The sequence below is a fragment of the Suricata suricatta genome, chromosome 4 (assembly GCF_006229205.1).
Source record: "Suricata suricatta isolate VVHF042 chromosome 4, meerkat_22Aug2017_6uvM2_HiC, whole genome shotgun sequence".
Lineage (NCBI taxonomy): Eukaryota > Metazoa > Chordata > Mammalia > Carnivora > Herpestidae > Suricata > Suricata suricatta.
The window spans coordinates 69,702,966-69,728,744 of NC_043703.1; the positions used below are offsets into that span (position 1 = coordinate 69,702,966).

The 25,779-nt window shown below is 47.0% G+C and overlaps 2 long non-coding RNA genes across 3 annotated transcripts; one reads left to right on the top strand and one right to left on the bottom strand.

The window, feature by feature from the left end:
* The first annotated feature begins 391 nt into the window (after positions 1 to 391).
* On the top strand, positions 392 to 21,539 carry LOC115290830. The gene is made up of 3 exons (XR_003908238.1): positions 392 to 511; positions 1,060 to 1,191; positions 21,226 to 21,539. It is a non-coding gene; the product is annotated as an uncharacterized LOC115290830 (long non-coding RNA).
* On the bottom strand, positions 9,891 to 25,266 carry LOC115290831. Of its 2 annotated transcripts, none has more exons than XR_003908240.1 (4): positions 25,038 to 25,266; positions 15,278 to 15,339; positions 10,733 to 10,897; positions 9,891 to 10,242 (listed from the first exon to the last, which is right to left on the bottom strand). It is a non-coding gene; the product is annotated as an uncharacterized LOC115290831 (long non-coding RNA). The 2 variants fall into 2 exon arrangements; XR_003908239.1 differs by lacking the exon at positions 25,038 to 25,266 and adding an exon at positions 21,671 to 21,742.
* Positions 25,267 to 25,779: the final 513 nt, after the last annotated feature.

Below are 25,779 nucleotides of genomic sequence, written 5' to 3' on the forward strand. Positions count from 1 at the left end.
TTCACTAGGCTTGGTGCTGCTACCCATGGTCTGGTGGTCTGTGGCCTAAGTACTATTGTGATCATGCTAGTAATCCCAACCCAAATGACACGCGTGGTGCTCGTGCACACACACGCACACACACAGACTTATGATCAGGGTTTCCATCACCTCAGGCCTGGGAATATAAATGCTCCAAGGTGCTCCAAGTTGGCAAGGCATAAAACACAGTTAAGGAACCTGGCCACAAATGCCCAGAGTCAATGTGAGAGGTTTTGGAAGCTTCACTGAAGAGCCAGAGCTGGGCATTCGGAATCTGAAATGGCTCACATCATAAAAAGGGTAAAGAATGTTGGAGACATTGTGAAGATGACCTAATTCTGCTCTGTGGAGGACTTGCAGAGTTGCTTGTAAGAGATTCCTGCCCGTGGCATCGCGGAGGCTTCTCCAGGCACGTGACGCCAGACAACAGATGTCAGATTGGGCTTCATCTCCTCCCCTACATTGGACCAGCATTGGAAGTCACACTCAGGTTTATTATTAATAGTAATAACATACATTGTTTCCATTTCTGAGCACCAGCTCCTTGTGGGGAACTGTGTTAAGCATATTCATTAAATCTTCTTTAATCCTCTCAACAAACCAATAACTTAGCTACTACTATTACCTCCATTTTACAGATGAGGAAATGGGGGTTCAGAGAACTTAAGTAGCTTAAAGGTCATTAAGGTCACCAAACCAGCCACCTACGGGTTATGGGTTGATCACTGCATATACGGCTTTCTGAGCACTACACCAGTTGCTAGTGGCTGGTGATTTTGCAACAGAACAGAAACTTTTGGACCTCAGACACCTCCCTGAGATGCTCATTCCTGCTGTTCTTCATGTTCCCTCCCTGCGTGACTTGTTTTGGTTACAGTCTCCACTCTCTGCTCTACTGGTCACTGGGGACAGGTCCTAACTTGCCCTTGTCCTGGTGTTTGTTCACCTCCAACACCCTTGCTCCAGTGCTCACCTGCTCAGTGTTTGCCCACTTCTGCTTCTGGTACCTGTCCCAGCTGCATCCCCGTTCTTCTCTAGACTCCTGGTCAACCCAAACTGCCTTCTTCCTTCTCCATCGTCCCTGAGGGCCCTGATCATGATGCCCCCATTCCCTGCCAGAGTACCATCTCTTTCCCAGCCCAGGCCTCGAAGATGTGCTCTTCTGATGAAGTAAGTTCTCTGCTCGTACATGCCCCAAGACGGGCCCATGGAGAGAGAGTGGGGGACATGGGACCCAGTCTATAGTGTTCATCTATCCCTTTGTCTTTTGTTTAATTATGAGAGAGCATATTTTAATGGCAAACATGGGGACCATCTTGTTTGATCACACACGAGAAAAATCATAAACTTGTATCAGGACAATTCCATAGTTCTTAGGACACCCAACACTTCTGTAAATTGAATTTCTACCTGATTACCACCTAATGCAATGAAAAGTTAGTTCTTGGGTAAAAGAGCATGTTAATCTTGTTAGATTCATTTTCATTTTCATTTACGTGCCACCCTAATCTCTACCTTCTACAACCGCATGCTTCCTGAATACATATTGATTAGCCACATTTATTCAGCCACAGCTAAAATCAGCTAGGTAATGTTGGTCAGCACCAACACCTCTGTGCCTTGTTGGGGATCTTCCCAGAAAGAATCCATGGCCCTGAAGGTGAGTCAGAGGAAAAAGGATTTTTCTCCCTTCTCTACGACCTAGAAAAAATGTACAGGAGTGAAAGTGGAACAGGAAGGACTGCGCACTCATGCAGCACATGGACAGGAAGTATTCTGTGGGTGACTCCAGCCCATGCTTCTACCGTTATGAGAAGAAACCTTTTTTGAGTCTATATTATGATTGCTGTTGACTAATTAGACAGGTTTGAATCCCTTAACTTCATGTGTTTGTGTAGATTTTCCCTTAAGAAACAACAGCAGCCATCCAGTTCAGTATTTTATTTCTGGATGAGGAACCAGCCTGCAGGGATGGCCACTGTTTGGCACAGAGGGAAGCTAACCAAATACCGACTCATTCCTGAGCACATAGACCAACGCTGGCCAGGCTTGCCCTCTGACTAGGGAATGCTGAATTTGTTGCAATGCCTGGAAGGGAGAGGGTCTGCCTTAGTGATGTCCTGAGAAATATATACTCTTGAGAAGTGAGGGAGGCGAAAGACCTCAATTAGAGGCCGAGAATGAAGGGGGCTCAAGTGGCTCATTTCACTTAATGTCTGTCTAATCAGACCTCAGCCATGTTTTCCAAGGGGCTTAAATGCCTAGCATTAAGATGTGTTTCACTCAGCTCACGCTTTCGATGTTGATAGTTAGTGATACACTGATCTTGTAGTCATCCTTTATCCTGATTAGTGAACCTCTGAGAAAATAAAAGATTACAGATGTTTGAGAGAGAAATGGCATCATCCTCAATGATCTATGTATTATTTTCCAGCTCCGGTCAAATTTCTAAACTAGAAAGGAGACAGATGGCTTCCTGAAAATAAAAATAGATGTTATCCCCTGAAGTTTTGCAGCCTGTTTGGGGGGAAGTAGTTGAATCTAGTATTTGAAAGATCCTCTCTGAAGATACACATGTGGTTTTTATGTTGCATATTGCAGTGAGACAGACAACTAGACATCTGTGAAGATGAGTGGTAGGAAGGTACAGATGCTCCAGAGAGCAGACTCCTTCCTGAGTTTATTTCCATCTCCCTGCTGGACCTCCAGAGGAATAACAAGATTGTGGGAAAGATCGAGAATGTTGGACCCAGATAACTTTTGGTTTGACTCTTGGTATAGCAGTAGTGTGGCCTTTGGCGGTTTGCTTTCCGTCTCTGAGCCTCAGTGTCCTCACCTGTAAAATGAGCTGTTGTGAAGATTAAATGAAATCACCTGTATTAGCCACCTACTGCGGTAGATGCCCCCAGACTTAGTAACTTGAAACAACAACATGTATTACCTCAGTGTCTGTGGATCAGAGGTCACTGTCTCTAGCTGAGAGCCTCATAAGATAACAAAGATATCAGCCAGACTGTAATCATCTCAAGGCTCATTGGAGGAAGGATTTGCCTCCATGCCCACTCATGTGACTGTTGGCAGGCTTCCGTTTCTCATGGGCTATTGGACTGAAGCCTCCGATCCTCAAGCCCTGCTGACTCAGCTCTCCCTCGGTTCCTTGCTCTGTGGGTCTCTCCAGGGGGTAGCCCACAACGCAGATGCTTGCTTCATCAGACCAAGTCAGGGAGAAGAGACAGAGCATGAAACAAGGAAGTCACAGTTGCTTACAATCTAGTCTTGGAAATGGCACCCCATCACTTCCACTGTATTCTATTTATTAAAAATCTCGATACAAGATCCACCCCACCTATAAAAAGAGGAGATTGTGCAAAGTGTGGGTACCGGGAGGCAGAGATTATTGGGAGCCTTTTGAGAAGAAGGCTACCACATGGCGCATACAGATAGTGGTTGTCATTTCTTCACATAGTTGGTGCTTAGTAAATGCAGCAGCCTTCTTTCTCTAGTTGACATAGACATCCAGAACTTTGCAATGACAACACTACTTGGGTAAGGTATATTCTATGGTCCTTGGGAATCTTCCACAGGCCATACAGAGCTGCAAAAAATTTCTCAGTCTTTCCCAAGGTGGAACCCCCTCCCCATAATGTGGGAGGTGTGTGTCCAGAGGCAAGCAGGTCCAAAGAGCCCAAGGAGGCCAGAGAAGATTTCCTCCAAGTACTTACTTAGCTCCTACCATGTGCCAGGACGCAGCAGGGGGGCAAGACAGACTGAAGGCCAAGCTCTCATGGAACTTGCATTTTAGTGAGGACGGATAGACAGCAAGCAAAATGACTAAGGATGATGCTTTCTGTTAAATGGGGAAAGTCATGATCTATTACAAGTCCACCAAAGCCTCCAGTTAGTTTCCTGCCATATAAGCCAAACACAGGTAACACCTACAGAGTACTTGATTACGAATACGTAGACCATTGCTCTTTGATCTCTAATCAATTGGTAAGGTGTTAACAGTCACCCCCATGTGCTTGAACACGTACGATTTCATGCCGTTTCATAAGCGTTACCTTTCAGATGAGTGACGGTAAATAAATAAGGCAAATATCATCAATTAACAATTTTTAGGTAAAAAGGAAGATAAAATTTACAGGAAATTTTTATTTTTATAGTCAAAAACACAAGGCAATTTCCTGAAGTGAGCTGTTATTCACCAAGTGAAGCATTTTGAGGCTGGAGGGGTGGAGAAACGTCAAGAAACACGGCCTTTTGCTGTCACTTGGAATGCCTTTTAAAACATGTGTACAATGCTTCTGACATTTTACCTACTGTATTTGGATTGTAACTCCAGAATCTTCTGTAAATCATTTTATTGAAGATGTCACATTAAGCCGGTGGGACATAAGTATGCATTTCTCCTATACAAAAGTCAGCTGATGAAAATATTGCTTTGAGACATGTGCATATTCTTTGATGTTTAAGTATCAAAAAACCAGAGGGTCCTACCATTAGAATATTAACTTTGAGGGGATGTCCTGAGGGGGAAGTGGGCTGATATGCTATGGAGGGAAACAAAGCAAGGGAGGGGATAGTGAATTGCAACTTGAAAAAACATGGCTAGCAAAGAGGGTGGTGTTTGAATAGACTCCTAAGGAAAAGAAGGAGCAAATTATGTGAGCTTCTGGGAGATGAGGGAATAGCTAATGCAAAGTCCCTGAGGCAGAGGCTGTTCTGGTATGTTCTAGGGGAAGCAAGGAAGCCTTTGTGGCTCTCCGTGAGCTCAGTGGAGCAGTGTAGGACAGTGTAGAAGCTGAGGTCCCTGAAATAAGGAGGGCTGGTGGAGGAGGACCCCAAACGATTTTAACTCTGAATGAGATGGGAAGCCATTACTGGTTTTGAACTCTGACCAAACGGAGCATAATTGAAGATCTTTGAGGCAAGGGACTGGTCTCTGTCTCTGTGTCCCCAACCAATTAAGTTGTGGCTGCCACACCTGCCCGCTGAACCAACGTCTGTGGGTGGAAAGAGGGAGCAGAGCAGGAGGGCATGAAATAAGCACACTGAGGCTGACAGAGCACAGGGGCAACAGAATCAGCCCTGAGTTGCCTCAGAAACCCGTTTGGGGCCCAGAATTCCAGGGATGGAAAAGCGGAGGAGTGCTGCTAATGAGATGGGCATGGGTGTGTGTTATCTAAGCAAGGAGCCAGTGGCAACTGACGTGCAGAGATTTTAGAGGGGCTAAGAGGGCCCCTCTTTCTTCATTTCCCCAGTATGGTCCCCTTGGGCTCCCCCAAGGCATGGAAACCATCACCTCACCCGTTTGGGGTTTTTGTCTTTTGGGTTTTCTTAGTTTATTTTGAGAGAGAGAAAGTGCATGTGTGTGAGCAGGGAAGGGGCAAAGAGAGAGGGAGAAAGACTCTCAAGTGCTGACCATGCAAACCCTGACACAGGGCTCCAACCCATGAGGCATGAGAAGAGCCGGCCGCTTAACTGACTGAGCCCCCCATGTGTGCCACCTCACACCCTTTTGATTCGTTCCATTGCCTGTCGTGTCCACATGCAAATGTACATCTGGGGTAAGTTAAATAAGAATAGGTGTTTGTAGGTCCCCTGTCATGCTCAGTGCTTTATTTTATTTTGTTAAATTTATTTATTTATTTTGAGAGACAGAGAGTGAGAGAGCAGAGGGGAGAGACAGAGAGAAAGAAAGAGAGAGACAGAGAATCCCAGCAGGCTCTGCAACACAGAGCCCAATGGGGGACTCGAACTCACCAACTGCGAGATCACGACCTGAGCCAAAATCACGAGTCAGTCACTTAACCACCTAAGCCACCCAGGCACCCCTCATGCTCAGTGCTTTTATATACATGGGCTCATCTAGTCAGCTCAACAACCCTATGGAGTCATTATTTTATCCCCATTTTATAGATGAGGAAACTGAGGCTCAAGTGGTAGGTAACTTACTCAGAGTCACAGAGCTAGTAAGTTCACTGAGTGGAATTCAAATCCTAGACCTTCCGATACCAAAGTCAACATTCTTCACACTATTGTGTCTAGACTGATAGATAGGTGGCCAATATCCATGAATATCATGACTGTTTTATGGGATTAGACAAGTGATGATTCAGGCTTCAAGTGGTCAGGTGCATTCTACCTCACAGCCTGGTCCATTTAGAATCTTCTGGGGCAGAAAGTGAGCTTGTTTGTCAGGGAGGGTCTTGGGGGTCTAGGAATAGGGGGTGAGTGGTGAGTGGTGGCTGGAAATGGGGGTGGGGAATGGAATATTTCCTGCCATATTCGGAGACCAGGGCCAGACCACACTTTTGACTTCCCCACTGGGTGCTCCACACCCTCTGTGTTGTGTGTCCAATACATTTAGCTTGGCAATCGTTTAAATTAATGATGTAAAGATTCTCTAAATGAATCCAGCCCACCAATGCTCACACACTTCAGTAAAGACCCATAGCTCGGGAGTTAGTGCTGAAGAAAAGCCATTTCACAAGAAATGGTTCCATTAGCCATGTAAAAGAAAATGGGGCAGGGGGAGGGCTAGACAGTCTTCCTTCCCCCGCTTTTCACCATGACAGGGTGATTCCAAATAATGGCGGAAGATAAAATCACAGCTGGTTTTTCTCCCCATGCTGAAGCGGGAAAATCTTTGATTTTTACCAGTCCCGGGGGCTGGAGGTATGAAACCTTGCTAAAGAGGATGCACCCACCAAGCACATTTTATTAGCTCTTGGATCTGACGGTGCTTTCAATTTTTAAAACAGTTGCTTTAAAAAGCCTCTAGGGACACGCACAGCAATCTCAGTTAATCCCATAATAATAAAAACCAGCAGCTAAAGTGCTGCTATAACAGTAATGACCGATACATGGGCTGTAAGATGGATCGTAAGGAGGATATCCTGACGAGGAGTGTTAAGGATTCACCTTAGACTCCCTCTGCTTCTTTAGCAAGCAGAATGAAGCTCATCTTTCTTGTCAGGCTTTGCTGAGCTTGCCTGGAGTCAGAGATAGATGAGGTCACTTCTCAGCATCTTTTCCCATCCTGTGAGTCCAAAAACATCCCTGGTGACCTATGCCAGTGGGAATTGCCTTACCCATCCTGGGCTGGCTGAGGGAAAATCAGCAAAGTTCATTCAACAAACATTCACTGGGCAGCCGCCAATTGCCAAGCCCGGGGAAGTTTTGGAGGGGGAAAAGATGAAGAATGGGCCACTGACCTCTAACCTAGAAGAACAGAATTGAATGGGAGACGGATACTCGCGGGAAACGGAGCCCAAGTGAAATAAGTTGTGTGTTAGAAGTAGCAGGCAAGTGTGCGGGGGAGTGGGGGTGGTGATTGGAAGAAATATCTTATGATGGCTCTGTGATGCAGAAAAGGCTCCGGAAGAGGTGGCAGCTGGGATCATTCTTTAAAGATGAACGGGAGTTGGTAACTGGAGAAGGGGGGAAGGTCCAAAGCTGAGGAATCAGCATGAGCAGAGACAGTGCAGAGATAGCAGCGTGGCCTTATGGGTTTGTTTAGGCTCCTTTCCTCTTGGAACCAGAGTGGAGCAAGGAGAGACGTGGAAGGAAGATGGCCTTGGAAGAGTGAGAGAGAGCTTGAACATAAGCAGCCTTGAAGGCCACACTCAAGAGCTTGGTTTTCACTCTGGGGGTGATGGTGAGGTTTTGGAAGGAGAGAATGAGCTAAGCTTTAGGAAAGTAGCTCCAATGATGGTGTGAAATTAGAAAGAATAATGAAAGAGAAAAAAAACCTGAGAGTGTATTACATTTTGTCCACAAGGTCAAAGCAATCTTGCCTTATCAGGCCAAGTCAGGAAGAGAGTCCCAGCATGGGGATAATCCTAACTTGGATTTCAAACGCCATATCATCATTTTGGGCTTTTCATAGTCTGGAAAGCAGGGTATGTGCTGGAATTTTCCAAGAGTGTTCCTTTCATAAGTGCTCATGTGATAGTATTGAACCAGAGGTCTGACCTGGTGTCCCAGAGCTTGTGAAATGCCTCTGCATGGTCTGGCTGCTCCTCTGGTTTCCAGTTTTATAGTCATGGACTCCATGAGCACCTTTGGTATTATGAAAAGGCCATGATCGGCTGAGGTTGCCTGTGGCAGAGAAGAAAGACTACACTTCTGGGGTGATGCATGGGGAGGTGTCTGTACAATGCTGGTCAGGCACAAATATGCCTCCATCATCTCCATGAGCAATGGCTTTTGTCATACCCACCGAGTCCTATCTGCAAGTCTATTCGAGCCCATTTCATTTCTTTTAATTAATTTTTTTAAAAACTTGGTTTGTGTTCCATTTCCTTGGTCCTTAGGCACAAATGTCACTCAGTGGTGGTTAGTTGAATATAATACAACCACACTCACTCCGGGCAATAGTTTTGGGGTGGCTGGTATTGAGGAGAGGAAATCTCTTCTCTCATCTCAAGGGGATATCTCCTCCCTCTGGCAGTCACGTGTGCCAGGGCTGGGATGGACATGGGAACAAAGTGAAAAATGACCTTCAGCCTGCCTCCCGCCAATTCCCATCTTCATGGATTTATTCACCACGTACTTACTGAGCCTCCACTCTATCAGGCCCTGTAGTAGATACTCAGAGAGAGTGGAAGACAGCCAGGCATGCTCCTTGCCCGTGAAGAAGTTTGCTTTTAACCAATAATTCAGGCATGGCTCATGGGTACCAGGCAGGGGAGGACAGAAGCCACGGTAGGCTGGGGCACGGCTTGGGGAAGGGACAGGAGTCTGCTACGTGAAGTGAGGATGGGGAAGGAAGGTCAGTTCCGGGCAGACAAGAGCAAGGCAAACATCTGCAGGTGACAGAAAGGGGGATGTGCAGGACCTGAAAGACATTGGGAAGATGGGGCGCAGGACAAGCAGGGACCATAGAGAGTGACTTGGAGAGGTCGTGGAGAGACAGGCAGGTATGTTCCCATGGCATCTGCTTTTGATATTAGTAACTATATAATGCAATTCAGATCACATTTCTTAGCAACTCGGGCTTCCATTTCCTCTCTGCATGATAAATTAGGGTAACAGACCTGGGCAGACCACTGATGGAATGCTGACGTAAGTGGGATACTCTGTAAACAACAAATAATATGAATAACAGACAATATTGCACACAGAGTTTGGTAAGTCCAAGTTATATAAGTTACATCTTTCATTATGTAGTTTATGTCCCAACACGCCCCTCCAACCCACCAACACAGAGCCTGACACTCCGTAACTGCTGGTTTCACTGAATGGAAAGAGCAAACGTAGAGGTCATTTGCACAGACTGCAGGAGACAGTAGGGGGATAGGGGGACCGGGCGTTGTGTTCAACTGATGCAGGACCCCAGGATAGTCTGGTCTTAGAAGTCCTCATAGATCAGATCGTCAGTGCTCTGACTTCATAACGAGTCTGTAATTCCAATGAAATTAAGTTTCTAAATGGACTCATTCTAACCCAGTTTATATCACTTTGGCACCTTTTAAACTCAATTTCATAACTATAACTCAGCACCTGGCAAGGAAACTGTTTACAAATCTTATTGCCCATACAAGATTTCTGTCCCCATAGAGAGTACCAGAAAAACACAAACCCTGAGCGTAGAGTACTCATAAATATTGGAGACAGTTTGTCATTACATTGACCAAAAGAGAACCCTTGTGAGCAACATATAAACAAATCATTGACAATTTGTTTGTATTTCTCTTCATTTGTTTAATCTGTGTGGAAATTGCATACACTTTCAAGAAAAGTATTGAAAACTGGTGAAAGCTATTTTAAAAGATTTAAAACAAAGCAGAGCTTAAAAATGCTCAGAAGATATAAACTTCATCTCAAGGAAGATTAAACAGAAATATCTTATTTCAACTCTTGTTGTTAAAAATCCTCCTAAGTTGTTTATTTATTCCACTTTCTTGCTTCAGTGAGGAAAGAATTTTGAGTCTCTCCTAATCTTGCTTTGACGACTGAGGATCTTGTCCATCTCTGGCAGCTTAAACACAACGAATATCCGATGGCATCACAAAGTTACAGATGATCAAACTGAGAAGGGGCAAGAGTGAACCTCATAATTCCATTTGACCCAGGATAAAAGAAAATTCTAGAAAGGCAGAGTGACTTGTTTGTAATCTGGCTGGAGCCAGAACCCAGATTTCTCTCTTCTCCTCCTGGCTTATGTTGCATGCCTGTGGGCTGGACATGGAGATGCGCCTATCCCAGAAGTTAACCCTGGAAGGAGAATTTTTATATACATTTTTATCTGTGTGCGTGTATGTAAGTTTCATCATGGGTCCTCAAGTATAGCTTTTCAAAATATGGCTATGTGAAGATTCTTAGTTATGCTCCTGTTGATTATAATTTTATTATAAATACATATTACTGTAAGTTGTTAAGATGAAATATAGATAATACTGCTTCTCAGTTTTAAATGGAAACACAATAAACAAAACAATGACCATATCCCCTAGACAGCCTTGGGTTGGCCCATACATGACAAAGATGTGTGGGGCCAAAGTATGTGGTTTTTGAAGTAAAAATGGCTTAAAAAAAAAAAAAGACAAATCAGGATGTGAAGGCAATCTGGCTGGGACATCTGGTCAAACCATTGATCGTCAGGATTGATTTGGCTGACCTGGCTGGCTAAGTGGGTGTCCCCTTCCTCCCCCACCATTCCACGGGCGACCCTCCCTAAGCTGCATGCTCAGTCAAAGAGGACAACCTTCCCCGATTGAGGAGGATCATTCTTTCATCAACGGTATCTGAGTTCTGTGCTCCTCTTCTAGAACATTCGATCAAGCTCTCAAGGCCCATTTGTAGAAGAACATAGGGTAGTCAAGCTTCCAAGACTCCAGACACATCTAAATGAGGTGCTGCATGTGACAGTCTGCCTTAAAAAAAAAAAAAAAAAGACAAATTAAATTTTTTTCAACCCTAAGATGGTATAATAGAAAGTTGTCACTGTACCTCAGACAGCCTCGTCTTTCCATCAATCCTATATACCAGGCCCTGTTTGAAGAGCTTTGCACACAGCAAGCCCCTTAGTCTAGGCAAGCTCTACAACTTGAGGTTTGCCCAGCCTGGGGCAGTCAAAGGATCTCTGGGAGACTCCCTCAGGCCACTGCACTTGAAGTTTCGAGGACATGAGGGTCCAGCCCCCATGTGAGGCAGGAAGGTCCACTGGTCTGTGTGAGCAGGAGCAGGTTCTTGGTGGTGGGAGAAGGAACACTGGACTACTGGATCTCACTATAATTTTATTTTAACTTAGGAATTTTTTATTTTAGCTGTGGTAAAATATACATCATAGCCATTTTTAAGTATACAGTTCAGTGGTGTTAAGTACACACACACTGTGGTATGACCAATCTTCAGAACATTTTCGTCTTCCCAAACTGAAACTCTCTAGCCATTAAACAACTCCCCACTTCCTGTTCTCCTACAGCCCTTGGCAACCACCATTCTCTTTTCTGTCTCTATAAATATGACTATGCTCAGAACCTCATGTCCGTAGACTCATTCACTGGTAGATGCCCAGCTTATGTCACTTAGTATCAGGCCCTCCAGGTTCATCTATGTTGTCACACGTGTCAGAATGTCCCCCTTTCAAAGACTGAACATTATTCCATTATGTGTATGTACCACATTTTGTTTCTCCATCATCTGTTGATGGACACACAGGTTGCTTCTGTCTTCTGGTATTGTGAAGTCAACATTACAGTTTTCATTGCATTCTAAAACTGAGGGATCTTTGTGGGGGAGGGTGAAGGAAAATGCCACTTTGGAGCCCCGCTGACTCTGTATGTGTTGAACAAGAGAGATATCTAGATCTAGCTTCAGAAAACATGACACTTGTTCTACTGTGCCTTTCCAAAGAGCCATCTTGCTCCAACACTAATCACTATTGTCACAAGCTGGACACTGACCACATCTCCAGGACATTTACATGAATCCTCAAGTAAGGGTAAACATAGGAACATCATAAAGACTAACTTTGTGAAATCTCAGGACTTCACCATCTTCTTTATCACAACATGATTTTAGGGTAGAATTAGAGCAGGAGGCTTTGCACATTGCAAGGACCTGGACGTGAACTTGAGGCCTTAATCTTTAGTCCAACCCCGGAGCCCAGTTTCCCAATTACCCCAACCCACTGCACAGCCGAGAGCAGATGTGTGTTCATTCATTCCCTGGAAAGCAAGAATTCCTGTGCCCTCAATTTGGTGGGGTGGGATTTTCCTTCATCTACTCATTCATTCATTTAACAATTATTCACTGACTGCCCTTGATGCTTGAGGCGAAGGATCCAGTGCTCCTGGAGACCTGCCTTTGCCATGCTCGCTGTGTCAGATAGAAGCATCACTGGCCCTCCCTCTCTAAAAGGTGCTGAACATGCTGGAACTGCAGCCTTGTGTGAGTGTTGAGCTCTGAGACAGGAACCAGAAGCAAAGATCCAACGAAATCTAGTCAAAAGCATCCTTGTACATCTTTGAGGAAATTCCTTGGGAAACTGAGCACCCATCCCACTGACAGACAGCACAGCCTACTTTTCCTCCATTGTTGGAATGGATTGCTGCGTTCTTCAGCCACACTTTCAATATTTCCTTATTTTTTTAAATGATATCATACTTTAAAAAAGTAGTAGAGGAATACACTATTCAGTGGATTCTCTACTCACAGTAAAATCATAACAAATAAAAGATTTGTTTCCCCAAATAGGAGAAGACAGAGAATCATGATTTATTGGCCGTGGGACCAGGATCCCTGAGTATGAACACCATCACTGACACTTCCTAGCTGCGTGATTTGGGGCAAGTTACTTAATTTTTCTGAGCCTCAGAGAGTCTTAGTCTGAAAATATAGATGACAAGAGTATACAAATCATGACTATTGAGGATGAAATGAGTTAAAACATGCAGAGCATTTAGAATAGAGCCTGGTGAATCAATCAATCGATTGATAAATGGGTTAGGACACTGTAATAAAGAAAGATCTTTAATATGATGCGTATTATTTAGGGAGATAATGAAATCATCTTCCTTGAGTATATTTGTAATAGGATTGGTTCCCAAATGTCCAGCTCAATATAGATGAGATTCTTCTTGAGAAGATAACATCATAAGATCCACTGAGGCCGTGAGAAGACAGTTCCCTAAAGGGGAAGTGAATGTGTTAAAAAAAAAAAAAAAAAAGGAATGGCGATGCAGTCTTATTACTGTGAATCCAAATGCTCCCAAGAGTCTGATGGAACCGATGGTAGCCTCTGATCAAGAAAGAGCTTCAAGACAAAACAGATCATTTGACAGAGTCTAATACACTGTGATCAACATTCATTAGCTTTGTTACGCATGGGGTTGTCTTCACACATAACAAACCATCCCTCCGGTGATGGAAGCCCGGGAGTCTGGTGAAGTGGACAGAGCAGCACACAGTAAGCCCACAGTGAAGTGGGTGTGGCAGCGCACAGAGGGCCCACAGCAACGTGGACAGGACAGCCGTTGACAGCACTGCCCTCCAAGGGCCTGTGGGGGCTGTTGAAACAAGGCACGGGGGAGGTGAGAACCAATTTATCACAGAAGTTCACTCCCCTTCCTCCAGGGTAAAAGCCTGGTACTCTTCTTTCCGGCATGATGGCCAAGTAGTGCCCCAACCTCCACCTGCTCTGGAGTCCTCCAATGACAGAATGTTTTCATAATTGCCTTGACATGCGCAATTCTTTCCCAGGCAGCAACACAAAAAGGATTCGGGAAAGGAGATCCCTGCTTGAAAAGTATCTCCGCCCCTGGACAGGAACTATGGAGGACATGCATGAAAATTTTCATGTCATGAATGAGATTCATTCACCCTTCACACCTGCCCTCTCTTTGAGGAGGCTACGTTCAGCAGCCGTTAGAGAGGGCGATGGTACATTTCAGATGAGACAGCCCTCTTTCTCCTCTCGGACCTCAGAGCCCAGGGCCCGCTCCTCCTCCTCCTTTCTTCTCTACCTACCCCAGGTCAGCCATTCCTCTCCAGTGGCCTTTCACTTCATGCTTGGCATTCCAGATGAACATAGTGTGGCCTCTCTCTGCCAGGAAGCTCGAGTAAGTTTCCAGCAACTGTGCTTCTCTTCCTGAGGCTTGAATGGGGAGCTCCAGCTGCAATCGACAGATGCCTTCACTGCCGTGTGACTTGACTGAGCAATGGCCAGCGCCATCTTAATGAAGCACTTTACTTTCCTTCCTGTTGAAATTCTCATCACCTCCAGGAATGGGGGCCTGCATCTCTGTTACTGTGCTATAAGATATTACCGATTCATTCCCCATTGTGGGTACCAGACCATTCATTCATGTAATATATTTATTTTTCTTTCATTCAGTGTTCACTTAACAAACATCCGTGGCTGACCTGATCATGGGCCAGACACCCTGTTAAGATTTGGGGGTCAAAAATGAATCAGGCAGAGCCCTGCCATCAAGGCGCTTTCAGTTGATGTCTTTATCCATAAGGTTGGGGCGTGGGGGGAGGTGGGCAGAAGAAATGGCACATTCAAAGGATTCATCCAAGGGAAGTTGACTGTTTATTGAGGTGGGCAGGGTTAAGGGAGTGCGTGAAGGATACTTAGGTCTCCAGAGCAGTGAGAGCAGAAGCCATTACCACCCCAGCCAGAAAGGACAAGGGGAGGAAATAGTATTTCAGAACCAGTGAGGATTGGAGCCTGGAAGAGAATTCTTTCAAGAGCTGTATGGGGGGAAAGCCCCTCAGCCTCTGCCAGAGTCTCATCTAGTGGGAGAGGATGGAAGAGGACAGGATGGGTCAGGGGGTGTCCATACGCTCTGGCTTCTCTCTCAGCCCACTTTTATTCTCTCACAGCTGAACCCAATTGGTAGCCAGAGGACCAGAGCACCCACAGGACGCAAACCTTAGAGTCAGCATCCGGAAGACAGAGAAGTCAGGGAAAGGTGGAGAGTAGATCTGGGGGGCAGGAAGAGAGATCAGCAGAGTGGCCACCGTGTGTCACCTGGCAGTGGGAGTGAAAGGATGGACGGGCTCACACTAAAAAGTCTCAGTCACGTGTATCTCTGAGCATAGGAGGGGAGGCTCTGGGGCTCCCGTCTGCCGGGCATCTCTGTGAGAAAGCGCTCTCATACTGACAGCTGGCTGGGGGGTTCTGGACCCTTCACAACAGTCTGCAAACATGACTGGCGTACTCCCACAGCCACAGTGAAGCAGCCACCTGGGAGTCGGGGATCCTCTGAACTAAGGTCAGGAAGAGCGGTCTCATACTCACACCCAAAATACGACACCATCCTGGTTCTCAAGCAATTTATGGTCTCACTCGGGAGAGCAAACCTATACAGAGAAATAAGAAACAATTACAACTGAGGCAGCAGAAATAAAAACAGTCAAGGTGGAGACCCAGCAACAAGTAAGTTGATAAGGGCAAATGTAGGGGGCACCTGGCTGGCTCAGTGGGTTAAGGGTCCGACTTCGGCTCAGGTCATGGTCTTGTGGTTTGTGAGTTTGAGCCCCACGTTGGGCCCTGTGCTGACAGCTCAGAGCCTGGAGCCTGCTTCAGATTATGTCTCCCCCTCTCTCTGCACCTCCCATGCTCACGCTCTGTTTCTCTCTGTCTCTCAAATAATAAGTAAATGTTAAAAAAATTATTTTTAAATAGTGGCAAATGCAGCCTGCCCTGGGTAGGTGGGGTGGCCACCAACAGTCAGAGGCATCCCAGCATTCTGTGCTGCCTGCCAGTGCCACTCGTTCTTAGTGCACAGGTGCACACACAGAGGTGCATGTGCACACACGGGCATGCATGCTTGCAGGCACACATGCACACACATGTACACACACATCAGATCTATTTCCACTGCTATGTGGCCACTCTTGACAGCCTTCTTTACCAGCCTTTGCTGAAGTACATGCATGAAAACTCAACAGTGAGATGAGAGATTGGCAGACTGACAGATTAACGTTGTTTTGGTGCTGGAGCTCTTTTTTCAACAGCCATGTCCCTTTGGGTTCTGGGTTATCTTAAAAGAAAATAAAGGGCCTCTGCCTTGCCAGATTCTTAGTGATTTTAGGTACATTATAGTAGCCAGCGGAACACGATGGCAGTCTGGGAACTCAGGTGTGGATCACTCTGGCCTAGCTCCAAAGCGAGCACCGTGAACAGGGAAGGCTCAGACAGTGGAAAACACCTCTACTTAGTGATTCCCTCCCAGTTTCTACCTCTTTGTACCCTAAAGACCATCTTCCCATGATGGAGGGTACAGACTCCCATCAACAGGGAAGAGGGGGTGACTGGTTTGCCCCCACTTTCCTTTCTCTATGAGATGTTTACCACTGGATGCCCCTTCCCATCTCCTCCTGACACTCAGTCCGGCGTCTTCGTACCTGCTGGTTCCAGTATTTTTGCCACGAGGCAGCTGTTAAAATTACACAGAGACTACGTGTCGAGGACTACATGTTGCTGACTCTCAGGCCTATGATTTCCTGTACTCACGCATTTTTTTTTTCAGCTGCAAAAATGGGTCCTCAATACCTGGTCAGTGAATTTTGTGCACAGACCTATTATCAGCTGAAGCCTAGACCCAATACCACACTCAGTAAGGTCTGCTTTCCACCATCCCTACCCACGATGCTTACTTGCTGACTGTATTTATGTACCTTCCTCATCCTAACTCCCTCTGAGCCTCACAAAGGGTGTCGATTGGCAGGTGACACCTGGGCACATAGTACACTTGATAATGAAGAAGTGCCCGGGCACATGGGGAAGGAGGTACCGACGACAGGGTCACCACCAGGCCCATCCATCCTTAGTCCTCTATTCCAGGGCCATCCTCCGGAATTCCAGGTGGCTGGTGCTTACTGCTGAAGACAAGCCTTGCTGACCTTCTTGAGAATGCTCCAGGGCTCCACATTCTCCCCATCAATGCCACTGAGGTCCTCAGGCCCCTTGAACCAGTGCTTTAGTATTTAAACTGGCATTTGAGATACCTGCGTGGCTCAGTCGGTTGAGCATGCGGCGTCAGCTCAGGTCATGATTTTGCAGTTCATGGGTTCGGATGCCACATCAGGCTCTGTGCTGACAGCTCAGAGCCTGGATCCTTTTTCAGATTCTGTGTCTCCCTCTCTCTCTGACCCTCCCCTGTTCACGATGTCTCTCTCTCAAAAATAAGTAAAACATTAAAAACATTAAAAAAATAATAAAATAAACTGGCATTTGATGTAACCATAGGCTCCCTAGAAGGCCCCCCTCCTCTGTTTAACCTACCTTAGGTATCATGTTAATCAAGAATGATTCATGTTCCAAAGACCTTGGGGATTATCCAGGTCACTCCCGGCTATGCTGTCACCAAACCCCACGGTGCATTATATGTGACAGTGAGAGTAGCTGCCCCCACGAGCCGCCCACCAGGACATCCTTGGCACACCAACCAGACTGCCATGCAAGGAAGGCCAAATTGCCTCAGGCCTGGACAATTTGTGTGTCCTTTCTGGGCAGTGTGACATTGAGCAGGAGACCACAGACAGCTACTTCTCTTGCTGCAAGACCCAGTTTTCAAAACTCCCAACAGCTTGCCTAGAGAAAGCAAGACTGATGGAAGAGGCAGGAGGACATGATACCAAAGTATCAAATGCAAAGAATTGTGGGCCATTTATTTCCTTGTTAGATGAAATGCCAAGAAAACCTTCTTATGGTGCACCTGGGGGGCTCGGGCAGTTAAGTGTCCAACTCTTGGTTTCGGTTCAGGTTATGACCTCACGGTTTTGTGGATTCAAGCCCTGCATCAGGCTCTGTGCTGGCAGCATGGAGCCTGCTTAGGATTCTCTCTCACCCTCTCCCTCTCTCTGACCTGCCCCTGTTCTCACTGTCTTTGTCTCTCTCAAAATAAATAAAGCTAAAAAAAAAAAAAAAAAAACCTTCTTCAGTTATGGAAATCCTTTCAAAATATACAAAGCCAGTAAGCCACATTCTTTTGTGAATACTTGCTGTTTTCTCCTTTTCATTTTTACCTTAAGAATCCATAACCCGGGTCAAAAATGAGTCTTCCTGCATGGTATAAAAGCAGTAGAGCTACTAGTGATACTAATAATACTTTACACTTACGGGACATTTTTAACCTTTAAAGCCCTTTGTAAATATTAACTAATTAATCCCCTTAGCAACAAGGTACTTAGTTTGTTTGCATCTAGACATAAAGCAGTAGTGGACTGAATTATAAATCTCTTCATGGAGTGATTTGGCATCTTTTTGAAATGTGAGGCATTGGTGGAGATGCTTCTTCTGTCTAATTCTAAAGTCAAGTTTTAAAAATCACAGTTGAGAACAGAGAGGAAAACCCAGAATTCTAGCCAGAACCAATCTACCCCAGTTTTCAGCCAGCCCGTGCTAACGGTAGCACATGTTTTCGGCACCAAATCTCATCTATGCCTTTCTGGGTATCAACCTGGCTCTAGATGCTTTCATCTCTGACGGCTCACATAGAAAATTCCAGAAACAAACATCCTGGATTCTATTTGTGTGTCCAGTTATTTAAAAATAAAACTGACATCAATACCAATATTGCTATGGGCCATAATTGCCTTAGGTGTATTCTCCTCTTTCCTTTTTGAGGCTTCAATCAATAGACCAGCAAAGACATTAGGTAAAATATTTCCTCCTTCCTCTTCTCCACCCTCCCTCTTTACCTTTCTCTTCTGCTCCTGCACCTGTCGGTTCATGCTGTGGTAGCCCCGCTGCTTAGCACATTTTCTGGCACACAACAGCTGTTCAATAAAAACGGAATGACTGTGGCACCTGGGTCACTCAGTTAAGCGTCTGACTTTTGATTTTGGCTCCGGTCATGATTTCAGGGTTTGTAGGACCAAACCCTGATGGTGCGGAGCCTGCTTGGGATTCTCTCTCTCTCTGCCCCTTCCCCTCTTGCATTCTCCCTCTCTCTTAAAGTAAATATTTTTTAAAAACCTGAATGACCAAATGAACCTCAAATAACTTGAGGCATTCAGTAGTGTACGAAGACTGACAAATCCACTCGTTCCCAAGGCATCCCCTAGTGACCTCTGCAGCTGGCACCTGGGTCTTCGTCATGTGCTGGGGGAGCTGTCTATTTTAACTCACAAGCTGGAATTGGTGTGGACACAAGGCAGATCAGCGGGCATGCCCTTCCACGCTTTCAGATCTGTCCCTTATGCCATCATCTTGTTCTTCTCTGAAGCCCCCTCCCTTTTTCCTCCCTCCATGATTCTCTTTGATTTTTATTTTATGTAGACTTTGTTTCAGAGTCATTGGCTGGGCAGTGAGTTACCCTGTGTGTTTCGTTGGACCCCAGATTCTCCTGGGAAGTCCTTGGGTTCCAAATAGACCCAGGAAATTGCCCAGGATTCCAGCCAGTCCAGGCTCCTGGTCTACACAGCACTGACTTGAACAGCCACCCTGATGACCTTCCCCCAAACTCTCTATTAGGGATAACTCAAAGATGAGCTAAACCATGGAATTTTTCCACTGAGATAGTTCTGTGGGGACCCTAAGACACCAGAGAATTTCAAAGATTCCATCTGGTTCACATCTGTCTCAGAAATGACCTGGCTACCAACCACGGGGGACCAGAATGAGGTGTCATTCACTCCGCTGCTCAAGGCCACATTCTTCTCCAGGATCTCACATACTGCTCTGTGGGATATTTCCTTAGTGGTCATGTGGTCCAACCATTTCAAACACTTCCACTTACTAATTCTCTAACAGATATTTCTTACTTGGAGCATTTGACAGATAGGGAAAGTCATGCTAAGCTTTACCAGATTCTGTGTGCCACACTTTGAGACACTCTCTCATTTAAGTATGCAGCAAAGCCATCCTGTCCAAATCCAGCATGTCCAAAGCAGAACTCATGATCTCCCCAAAGCTGGGTTCTCAACACAATCTGTTAGTTCAGGGAATGACACTGCTCTTCCAGGGGTGCAAGCCAGAAGCTTGGTAGCTAGCCTCCCTGGGTCCCTCGCCTCACCTCATATCCAACTTCTCCTGGCTTGATCTCCTAACTTGTTTTCCCTAGCCATCGTCATTTCCTTCCCCACTGAAAGCTCCATGAGGACCGAGAGAGACCTCACCTCTCTTGTCCACTGCTCTATCATTACACCAAGAACAGTGCCTGGAACTCAGTGCAGTCTGAACAGAATACATGATTTAATGAACAGTTGCTATGGCTCCAGTCCAAGCTACTGTCATCTCTTGCTTAGGTCACCACGGCAGCCTCTTGACTGGTCTCCTGACTTCCACTCTTGGCCCCTCCAATTATCTCTGCACTCTGAACCAGCTCTATTCTTTAAAAACATACGTGACTCACTTCCCCACCTGATGGCCTCCTGGGGCTCACAGCTGAGACCACATTCTTTCCTGGTTGCAAAGTCAAGTACAGTCAGCCCCCACCCAGCCCCCAGAGCCCTGGCTCTGGACCTTCTCCCCCCAGCCCAACCTTCTAGCCTTTCATCTAATGTCCCTTCCCATACTCTTCTGATCTCATCCCAACAGTGGCTTCTGTGGGAGCCTTTCCCTGGCTCCTCATTCAGGGGGTACTATGAAGCTCTAATCACTGCTTATACCTTTCTTTTACATGACCTGTGATAACTCACAACATACAACAGTTTCCTCCTTTTGTGTATAACTAACTGAATTTCCCAACTAGACCATAAGCACCCATGAGCTCACATCTCTGAGCATCTAGCTCTGTCAGTAGCTTCCACTCAACACTGTCCCAGCAGAGCGTGGAACACACTTGGCACTCAAATTATTTGTGGAGTATACTGGGTCACTTCCATTTGACCCTGCGGCTCCACCTGCACCCCTCCCTGACCTGCCTCCTACATTGGGAGGCTGACCCTAATGGACGGGGCAGCTTGGGCCCCTCAGTCCTCTGGCTATGCTGGGTTGAGCCTGTGGGAGGCACACAGGGGAGGAAGGTGAGAGGGCCGTGTCTGCTCCCTCCCCACCCTGCAGGAACAGCTGGGCAATGGCCATGCTCTTCTCTCACCTCAGAGAGTCTCACCAAGTCCCAGCACAATTGGCTCATGTTGGCTTCCGCTGTTGCCAGTCCCTGAACTGGGTGCCCCAGCATCCCTACCTGCATCTCGGTAAAGAGTCTGATTAAATTCCACTGCAATTCCACTCTCCTGGGCCATGTTTTTCCTGCTAAGATCTTGACTAATGCAACCACTGCCACTCTTGTTTTACAGCTATGGAAACCAAGGCTCAATTCACACTGGTTGCTGATGACAGAGCCACGGTTCAAGCTCAAGGCTGTTGACTTTTGGAGCCCACCTGCTCTTTGCTTCTTCACACCATCCTGAAATCCTGAGCCCAATTCCCCATGACTGGTTAAGAATGGACACATTGGGGACACCTGGGTGGCTCAGTTGGTTGAGGGTCCAACTTCAGCTCAGGTCATGGTCCCTCATTTGGTGGATTCGACACCCACATCGGACTCTGCTGACAGTTCAGAGTCTGGAGCCTGCATTAGATTCTGTGTCATCCTCTGTCTCTTTGCCCCTCCCCTCCTCAAAAATAAATTTAAAAAAAAAGAACTGACACCTCAGTATGGAATGAACGTAGAGAGGTTTTCAACCATGTAATGAAACATTCTGTGGACCCCTAATAACTCTAACTATTGTGTGAACTCACCGTGAGCCCCCAGGGCCTTGCTGGCTATTGGAGGCACCAGCGAATCTGAGCAGTGATCCTGTTTCTGCTCCCTGCCCAGCCCTCGCCCTGGGGTAACCGTCCTGGTGCTGCACTGATGCTGTGATGTCAGCTTCCCTCTCCATCTTGACACCTGCCAGGGTACAAGTCTGCCCATAACCACTCCGTCTGAAAACAGACGAAATAGAATCCTGGGGGGGTAGAAGGAAAACACTGTTTTTATTGCTCTTGATCCTGCCGTTTCTGGCTTGATTGCTTTTGCCCCGAACTAGCATGTCCAGGAGCTGTGGACAGCATGCTCCCGTGGGATTCCTGTGGGTTCCCACACTTTGCGCAGACTCGCTGCACAAAGCCAGCTGCCCAGGGCGGTGCAGGGCGCCCTGTGGGCTCTGGCCACCAGCAACCTTCTTTCAGCTTCTCACGGCCTCTGCGGCTGCACCTGCTTCCTCACCTTCAAACCTGCCCTTGGCCACTTCTGTTTACAAAGCCTTTACTACTAGATATTCCCCACCTCATCTACACGGAAGTTACAATGTCAGCAAGCAACAGGCTGGATGCGAATATCTGCCAACCCTTAATAATAAGTGGACTTGAAGCCAGGTTCCCCAAGAGAAGCCCGACATTGCGTAGAACACTGGAGCCTCAGGACGAAAGAAGCCATGTCTCAGCTCACGATGTAGGGGAATGTCATGGACATTGGGGTCAGATGGACCTGGTTCTGACCCCAAAACATTGCACCTACTGAGCCGCCCCAGGTCACATGGCTGGGAAATGCAGAGCCAGCATGCAAACCCTGGGGCAAGCTGCTGGATTCTCCTGGAACCTTGGGATTCTCATCTGTGAAATGGGCCTCCCATAGCTACCACACAAGGCTGTTGGGAGAGCCAGGTGATTACACAGGGAATGCATGTAAAGACTTGGCTCTTAGTAAATACCCCTGATGGACAGTTCCCTGTCTTCCCCTTTTATGGTTGGAAATGTCCTCAGGGCACCTGTGGCAGGCTGCTTCTCTGTGAATGCAAGCCAAGTTTGCACATAGATATTCAGGTCCACGGAAAGAGGATCTACTGAAGATCCCACAAGGGGCCACCCCCCAGCCACCCCACCCCAGGTGCAGTGAGCCCACACCCACACAATTGAAATTCACTGTATTTACCAAACAGCACATTCCAATGCAGCTTTGTTGCCATGGACAACAGTGGCTGTCCTGCTATTAATCAGAACACTGCTATATTATCTCTCTTACAATGGAGAGAAAGGAGAACATGTTCTAATGAGGAGTGGGTATGAAAGGGCTCAATGGCATGGGGGCATCCTGAATACCAAATATGAATACTAACGCTGTGAAATGAAGCACATTTAGGCCAGCGTGGCAAATGGCCCATGCTGGCCAGGTGGCCCTGTCTTCAGCCCCTTGTGGGCTGATCTGGGAACATTCCAGGAGATTGCTACTGTAGAAATTTGGAGTGGGCTCATAGAGCCAGGAGTCTGACCTTTCTGATGGCCTGGTGGCCGGGCCACCTTTACCTCCCTGTCTCAGGCTGCATTGATAAGTCCTTACGTGTGTTGTTCATGCTGACGGCCAGCACCATGTGGTGGCTCCAGCCCATTACTCCCCGCATCGCTGGGTAGATGGGAAGGGAGTGAGACAGCCCCCCCGTCAGGCTGAGCCAGGGGAACTCTCCCAGCTTTCAGAGGCATGTCTGGTAGCAGAGAAACACCTGGGTGGGGAAGATCACCTTCCCTGGGTTGTTCTGGCAAAGACTTTGCTTTGGGAATTCCAGAAGGAAGAAAAAGAGTCCCCTCAATGGGAAGAACACAGTGACAGAGACCTCAAGCTGAGGTCAGTACCCGGATGTCAGGCAGACAAGGACAGCCGGGGACAATCTGCGAAGGTGACGACAGAGAGACAACGTGCTGCTCTCAGGACGGAGCCTAGCAATGACCCCGGATGCAGAGGACAGAGCACCTGCCTGCGGGAAGGAGTCAGGCAGAGAGAACCTTACAGGGGTCCAGGGTGCCAGACAGGCCAATAACTTAAACCCCAAGGCGGCACAAAACTCAAAATAAGAGTGGGAGTAGGACGGCCTGGCCAACAGGGCGTGGCCTGCATGTGCACCACAGGAGTCCAGGGGGAGCGGAAGTGGAAGTGGAGGAAACAGGGACCCCTTCGCCCGCCACAGCTCAGGTGTGCATGGTGCATGTACCCCTCCCGCGGAGGCAGAAGGACTGAGGACGAGCGGGGAGAGGACCTGAGAACGGGAGAGGCCGAGTCCTCAGGCTCACTCCTGCTGGGCACGCCTGCTGCAAAGAAGGTGCTGGTCAGACAAAGGAGACCAGCTGATCACTTGCCTGTCTGGGAACCGCGATGGAGGCTGGGGCCAACAAAGACACCACACACCTGCCTTCCGCGGCGTTCAAGCACGTTCCCAGGGGCCCGAGAGCAGGAGTTGGCATGGAGACCGTTCTGGTAACACTGGTGACAAGGCGTGATTTCATGTCAAGAGCGACTGCTGTGGCCCAGCTGCAGTGAGGGAGAGGTTGGGCCAATGGGAGGCTGGGGGCAATGAACCGTGCTGTTCTGGGGATGCGCTTGCTTGCTTTACGGGGGCCCTGCCTGCCTGCCCGCCTGCCCAGCACATCCGAAAAAGGAACCGCTCATAGAAGTCAGAGCATCGTGAAAATCAGTAATTCCTGATGGAAAACCATCAAAAAGAAGCTCCTACCCTAACAATTAGCATAAGGAATAGTTTTATCAGCGGAAACCACAGCTAATAAATGTGCCGACGAACTTGCAGTTGAACCCTAGCTCAACACTGTTTTGGGCTGTGAACAAGTAACAAAAAAAAGAAAGTGCCTCAGATACATGGGCTTTCCATGCTCCTGGGAGACTGCTTTAAATTCTGCTATTTTATAGTAACATACGATCTGTCCAAGTTATGTGTTTAGAAAGTCAACAAACAAGCAAAAACACGGACATTGTTTCACTTAAAACAAAAACACTGACGTGAGATTAACGCTTCACAAACCAGGCATTTAAAGAGGAAATTGGGGGTTTTCTGGCAAAGGGAATTCAGAGTCTGATGCTTGTGGCTGCAGCCAGAGAGGAGTCCTTTCTTATCTGGTACTTGACCCTTTAATTTCATTTTCTCCTTCCCTTTAAACACAGGCCTTTTAGCAACCCATCCCTGAATGGCATTTATCTTCTGGGCTATCTATTAATTGTCAGTTTATTTAGCAACCGTAGTTTGCCCGGGGTTGACGGATCTGTTTAATATCCTTCTTTAAGGTAGACTGGAATATCTTTAAAAACAAAGTGTTATCAGGTGTCTGCTCAAAAGATCATTACCTTGATTTATGATGTCTTCTACAGCAAATATCCAATAATGGTTTTCCTTAAGCCATATCTGTTCTTCTTCTTTTTCTTCTTCTTTTTTTTTTTTTTAATGCATCTTCAGGGTCTTTCTTGCTTCTGTTTCTGAAGTGCTGTGTGGCCTGAGGGCCAGGAAGTCTCAGGAGCTCAGCCAGAGCCTGTCTACTTGGCCCCTCAGCCACTGATAGGCTATTTCCGGGGCATCAGGGAGAGTGCCTGGGGGGAAGCCTTAATGATGACCGTGACCTCCAGCTGGGGATCTTGGCTCCAGCTCTCTCCAGGGCGCCAGAAGCAGGTGCTCAGGGAGCACCTCGTAAAGAGCCAAGACACCCTCTCTGTCCAGTGCGAGGTCTCACAGCCGCTATCCAAGAGCTCTCAGGTGAGTAGGGGCTGGGCTCAGCTGTGGGTGGTGGTGGGGAGACACAGGGTTCTGGCGAGGGCAGAGAGGCCTGAGTGGGCCTGCGGGATGGCCCACGTGCCGTTCCTGCAGGGAACACCAAGTCCTTCATCCAGAGTTCAAAGGCCTGAGAGAAGAAGTCATTCTGGCTTTGATTTGTTCTTTGTCTCTGGTGTTGGGATGAATCATCCCCTCTCCCTTTGCCTTCCACTTTTAAAATGAATGTATGAGTAATACTCTTAATATTTTCCATTTTAAGAGAAACTCAAAGTTTAGACAGACTGTGGGCTGTTGTGTGGTTTTCACCAGATTTTCTTCTTA